We start from the raw sequence: 6959 nt of genomic DNA, 5'->3' as shown, positions 1-6959 counted from the left end.
AATCTTACAGTTTTTCGAGTACAGGTCTTTTACCTCCTCATTTAAATTTATTCCTAGGTATTTTTTTATGTAATTATACAGGAGATTGTTTTCTTAATTTCTCCTCCTGATAGTTCATTATTGCTCTATAAAATGCAACTGATTTCTGAATATTAACTTTGTATTCTGTAATTTTGTTCAATTCATTTATTAGTTCTAATGGTTTTTGGTGAAATCTTTAGGATTCTCTCTATATGGTATTGTGTCATCTGCAAAGGACAGTTTTTTTTCTTTCATTCCTATTTGGATGCCTTTTATTTATTTTTTCTTGTCTGGAAAAAGTGGTGAGAGTGGAATTTTTGTTTTGTTATTGATCTTAAAGGAAAGCTTTCACCTTTTTACTGTTGAGCATGATGCTAACTGTGTTTGTCATGTGTGCCTTTATTATGTTGAGGTATGTTGCCTCTGTGTCCACTTATCTGAGAATTTTTATCACAAATGGTTGCTGCATTTTGTCAAATGCTTTTTCCGCATCTATTGATATGATCACATGGCTTTCATCCTCATTTTGTTTATGTGGTAGATCATGTTTTTCATTTGTGAATATTGAACCAGCCTTGCATCCCAGCAGTAAATCCCATTTGGTCGTGGTGTGTGGTGTTTATAATGTAGCGTTGGATTTGGTTTGCTAATATTTTGTTGAGGATTTTTGCATCCATGCTTATCAGGAATATGGGTTTTTAATTATCTTTTTTTATAGTGTGTTTGTCTGATTTTGGCATTAGGGTAATGCTGGCCTCGTGAAAATGAGTTTGGGAGCTTCCCATGTCTTCAGTTTTTGAAATAGTTTGAGAAGGATAGGTGTTCGTTCTTCTTTGAATATTTAGTACAATTCACTTGTGAAGCCATCTGGTCCAGGATTTTGTTTGTTGGCATTTTTTTTGATTACTGACACAATTTCATTCCTAGTAATCGTTCTCTTCAGATTTTTCATTTCTCCTGCTTCAGTCTGGGAAGATAGCATGTCTTTTAATTATTGTAGTTATACCATTCACATTTAAGGGATTATTTATATAGTTGAATTAGTATCAATGATATTTTTAACTATTTTCTGTTTGTTTCATTTTTGAAATTATTATTTTCCTGTCTTCTCTGCCTTCTTAGTTTTATTTAATTTAATTTATTTTTAAAATATATTTTATTGATTATGCTATTACAGTTGTCCCATTTCTCCCCCTTCATTCCCCTCTGTGTGCACACCCTCTCCCACCTGCATTCTCCATCGCCTGACTTTGTTCATGTCCATGGGTCATACGTGTAAGTTCTTTGGCTTCTCCATTTCCTATACTATTCTTAACTTCCTCTGTCTATTTTGTCCCTGCCAATTATGCTTCTTATTCCCTGTATCTTTCCCCCAATTCTCTCCCCTCTTCCTCGGGGCTGATAACTCTCCAGGTGATCTCCATTTCTGTGATTCTGTTCCTGTTCTAGTTGTTTGCTTAGTTTGTTTTTGTTTTCTTTCTTTCTTTTTTCTTTAGGTTCAGTTGTTGATGGTTGTGAGATTGTTGTCATTTTACTGTTCCTAGTTTTTGATCTTCTTTTTCTTAGATTAGCCCCTTTAACATTTCATATAATAAAGGCTTGGTGATGATGAACTCCTTTAACTTGACTTTATCTGGGAAGTACTTTATCTGCCTTTCTAGTCTAAATGATAGCTTTGTTGGCTAGAGTAATCTGGGATGTAGGTCCTTGCCTTTCATGACTTCGAATACTACTTGCCAGTTTGCTTCTTGCTTGCTTGCAAAGTTTCTTTTGAGACATCAGCGGACAGTCTTATGGGAACTCCTTTGTAGGTAACTGTCTCCTTTTCTCTTGCTGCTTTTAAGATTCTCTCCTTATCTTTAATCTTGGATAACTTAATTATGATGTACCTTGATGTGTGCTTCCTTGGGTGCAACTCTTTGGGACTCGGCTTCCTGTACTTCCTGGAAGTCTATTTCCTTTGCCAGATTGGGTAAGTTCTCTTTCATTATTTTTTCAAATAAGTTTTCCATTTCTTGCTCTTCCTCTTCTCCTTCTGGCACCCTTATGGTTCAGTTGGTGGAAGGTTTAAAGATGTCCTGGAGATTCCTAAGACTCTCCTCATTTTTTTAATTATTGTTTTTTCATTCTGTTCTGGTTGAATGTTTATTTCTTCCTTCTGGCACACACCGTTGATTTGTGTCCCGGTGTCCTTCCTGTTATTGTTGGTTCCCTGTACTTTTTTCCTTTTTTTCACTTCTCATGGTCTTCACTTTTTCCTCTATTTTGAGGCCATACTCAGCCATTTCTGTGAGCATCCTGATTACCAGTGTTTTGAATTGTGAAGAGATAAGTTGGCTATCTCTTCATTGCTTAGTTGTATTTTTTCTGGAGCTTTGATCTGTTCTTTCATTTGGGCTGTTTTTTTGTCTCCATGCACCTGTTATGTAGTAAGGGGCAGAGCCTGAGTTACGCACCAGGTAGGGCAACCCACATCGCTGCGTTGTGCTGTAAGTGGCTGTGCTATATGTGGGGGAGGGGTCTGAGAGGGAACAGTGTCACTTGCTCTGCTCTCTGACAGTTTTCAGTCACTTCTCCTGCTACCCACAAGCAAATTGGGCCCTTCTGGTGCTGATTCCCAGGTGGGTAGTTTTGTGTACATTCTAGGACCCTGTGGGTCTCTCTAACAAACTCTCATGTGAGGCTGGGAGTTTCTCCCATTGCTGCCTCAACCCCCACTGATGTTTTCAGTCAGAGGTTTTGAGGCTGTAATTCCCTGTGCTGGAACCCTGGGTTGCACGGTCTATCTCGCTCCCCAGTTGTTCCTCCCAGTTTATCTGCATGCAAATGTGAGATCACCTACTTCACCAGCTGCTGCCTGGCTGGTCTGCCATCCGCCACCTTGCCACGAGTCCTCTCTACCCCAGATGCCCATGTCCACCCCTCCTACGGGTCTGGATGAATATTTCTTTAACTCCTTTGTTGTCAGACTTCCATATAGTTCATTTTTGTCAGTTCTGGTTGTTTTTTGTTTTTAAATTTGTTGTCCTTCTTTAGTTTGTGCGAGGAGGAACGGTATGTCTACCTATGCCTCCATCTTGGCCGGAAGTCCAATTATGCCTTCTTAGTTTTAACGGAACATCTTACAGGATTCCATGTCTCTCATCTCCCAGCATGTCAATTATACTTACTTTTCAAATGTTTGCACCACTTGACCAGGGGTTCGCAGCATACATTCCCAACTAATGTGTGTCCACTTCCAAACAACGCTGTGATGCAGGCACTTTATAACACAGTATTCCAGTCCTTCTTTCACATCCACCATCACACTTGTCATTCATGTCACTTATCTGTGAGCTGTAACCACACAACCCATTGTTGCTGTTGTTATTTTGAACAAACTATACCTATTAGATACATTAAAAATAAGAAAAGTAAAAGCCTTTTTAACCTTCCTTTATTTTTCCTCTTCTTTTTTTTTAATAGTGAATGGAACATTTTATTTTATTTTATTTTTAAGTTTACAACTTGATTTTTTAAAATTAAGGTATAGTGAACACATTATCTTAGTTCAGGTGTACAACATAGTGATTTCAGGTTTGTATATAATTACAAAATGATCATCACAGTAAGTCTAGTTAAACATCCATTACCTCATTTTTTCTTTTATTTTTCCCTTTCTTTATGTACTTTCGAGTTTCTGACCTATATCATCCTTCTCTCTGAAGAAGTTCTTTTAACATTTCTTGCAAGGCAGACCAACTGGTGAGAAATGAACTTGGTTTTTGTTAGTCTGCAGACATCTTTATTTTTCTTTCACCTTTGAGGGACAATTTTGTTGGAATTCTAAATTGGTGGGTTTATTCTTTCAACATTTTAAATATTTTACTCCTTGCTTGCATGGTTTCTGAAAAGAAATTTAATATATTACCTGTTGTTCCTCTATTGAAACATGTCTTTTTTCCTCTAGCTTTTTTCTAGATTTTCTCTTTGTTCTGCTTTTCTGCAGTTTTAGTATGATATTCCCAGGTGTCTGTTTCTGGATACTCGCCCTGGATCACGGTGTTCTCTGAGAATCCTAGATCTGCAGTTTAGTGTCTGTCATTAATTCTGGAAAATAAATATTCAGCCATTATTAATTTAAATATTTTTATGCTTCTCTCTCTTTTCCTTTGTGTATCCTATCACATGTATCCTATACCTTTTATAATTGTCCCTAAGTCATGAATATTCTCTATTTTGGGGTGTTATTTTTTTCTCTTTGCATTTCAGTTTCCTGTTGACATACCTTGAAGCACAGTCAATCATTCTTTAGCCACATTCAAGCTAATGAGGAGACGTCAAAACTTTCTTTATCCTGTTAGTTTTTGTATTTTTAACATTTCCTTTTGATTGTTTCTTAGAGTTTTAATCTCTATGCTTGCAACACTTCCAATAGCCATCTAGTCTTACATGTTGTCTATGTTTTCACTGGAGACCTTAGCATATTAATTCATTACAGGTCTTTTAAATTCCCACTCTGGTAACTCCAAAATCTCTGCCATATCTGAATCTTATTCTGATGCCTGATTTGTTTCTTCAGACGGTGTTTCCTCATATGTTACCATGCCTCACAGTTGCTATGTGGCAGCTAGACACGATGATTGAGGTAGGCAATGCTAACTGAGGGTGCAGGCCTTTAGTGTGAGGGCTTATGTTTATTTGGCTAGGCGTATGCTATGTTTACTGTTTGCTGTGGCTGTAGACGTCCCAGGTTTCCATTTCCTTTAGAGTCCTTGTTTTTGTCTCCCCTTTTATCTCTGGGATTGCCTAGAAATTCCTCATTGAATAGAATCTGAAACTTGTATTTTTTGGCTGAATTCTCTGTTATATACAGTAGACTTATCAATGTGGTTATACGGGATGAGGAGGAGAGAAGTGTTCTGCAGCTCCATACGATTAGTCTCCCACTGTAAGTCAGCCTGGGCTGGACACCGAAGCGTAACCTTCAAAAGCACTTCTCGACTTTTTCTCCCTTAGGTAAGTAATGAAGGGAAGCTACAGAAGATTGGAGCAGGGTATCTTCCTTACCTCACTGTAACTGGGCTCTGATGATTTTCCTTGAAGGAAAAGGGAGGACAGATTGCTCAGGACTTACTTCCAAATGATTGCATTTCCTCCTCCTATGAAAAGCACAAGGAGATTTTTCTGTGGTCTTCACAGTGAAAACCCGGTGGGTTTCAGGAGGGAACACTCAATAAAGGGGGGAAGCCTCCCTCAGACTGAGCCTCTGGAGTTAGTAACTGTCAAACTAGTCTACACGGAGTCTCCAGGAATATTTCAAATGAGGTTTTCAAGTGTTCTGAATTGCAAGCTTCAGCCATGGGCTTCTAATTGTGGGCATCAGTTGCCAGTAATTTGTGGCTCTGTATATGCACCCATCTCTCGACTTCAGCAGTTTGCTTCATGACCTTGAAACTCTGATGGGTCTTTTTTATTTCCATGAGTTGTTGATTTTCTGTGAAACGGTGAGAGTTGACTCCAAAAATTTTACCTGTTAGAACAGAAACCAGAAATCGTGGTAACCAATTTTAAAACCAATTTATTAAATAACAACAAAAATACCTGTTTTTAGTAAACGATTTTCTTTATTTCTAGAGAGAAGGGAAGGAAGGGATAGAAACGTCAATGTGTGGTTGCCTTTCGTGCACCCTGAACTGGGGACCTAACATGAAACCCAGGCATGTGCGCTGACTAGCAGTGGAACCAACAACCCTTTGGTTCACAGATGGGCACTCGATCCACTGAGCCACACCAGCCAGGGCCGAAAATATCTTGAATTAGGGGCCAGTGTCTTCCGTGGATTCCGAAATCAAAGGGGGAGATTTTACTTCAATCTTCCTATGTGAAAACAAAGGTCTCTTAAATGAATTTTTTTGCAAGGAGATAAAAATGCTCTAGCATGCTTTCAGATTTAAAATAAAAAGAGCACACATTAGAATTGTTATAATTTAATAACTAATTTGATTATTGTTTTAGAAAAAGAGTATGCTCTCGAAGTTCACAACTTCCTCATACTGGAATTGAGAGAGCTTACCTTCTTGTTATCATTATCACTCCTCCTAGTTTGCTTCTCCATCTGTGTCCCTTCTGGGGTGAGGAGAGTGCTCAGTGGCAGTTCAAGTATTCCCCAGTGTGCTGTCCGTCCACAGGAAGTGGTCAGCATTTAGCCTGAACGTTCGAAGGCACATTCTGTTGCAGACGGTGGTCCTCAAGCCCACTGACACCCCGGCTGTGTGATCTCAGCTCTTCCAGCCCTCAGAGGCCGGGAGCCATGACTCAGGCCTGACTGTCCCTTAACCTCAAGACTCAGGATCTCGGTCGGATTCCTGTGACAGTTTTTGCTGGAGATTCTCCTGGGCCTTTTTTCCTTTAGCTAAAATGATAGTAGTATTCTCAAAATCATGAATTTGTCATGGATTTTATTGCCAAGTATTAAATTTCCATGAATGAAGAGGACAATGCCTATATTTCATTGAACAATTCCATTCCCAAGATTTGTTCCAAAATGGTCCAGCCCCGAAGCTGCATTCTGGGATAATATCTTCTCCCTGCAATAATTTTGTAGCAAGATCTGCTCTGTGTCCAAGCTTTATCTCTGCTGTGCTCTGGTGATTATGACAGCGGAGTTCTTCCTCAACACCGTGCCATGTACTTCACAAAGAAGAAGTTGAGAGGGTCAATAGGCATGTGAAGAGCTTCTCAGACGCACCGGTCATCCGAGAAGTGCCAATTAAAACAACACTGAGCTGTATCGCCTCGGACACATGAGACGGGTGGACACTGCAGTTTGACACAGAAAGTGTCAACCACGATATGAGGAAAACAGGAATCTTTCTACACAAGACAACAGTCAGGCTCAGCGAAATCGAGCACACCTATGCCCCGTCGCCCAGCATGTCCCATCCGTGATGTGTATC

The sequence above is a fragment of the Desmodus rotundus genome, chromosome 13, assembly GCF_022682495.2.
Source record: "Desmodus rotundus isolate HL8 chromosome 13, HLdesRot8A.1, whole genome shotgun sequence".
Taxonomy (NCBI): Eukaryota; Metazoa; Chordata; class Mammalia; order Chiroptera; family Phyllostomidae; genus Desmodus; species Desmodus rotundus.
The sequence above is the reverse complement of the archived record's forward strand: the minus strand, read 5'-3'. Positions refer to the sequence as shown.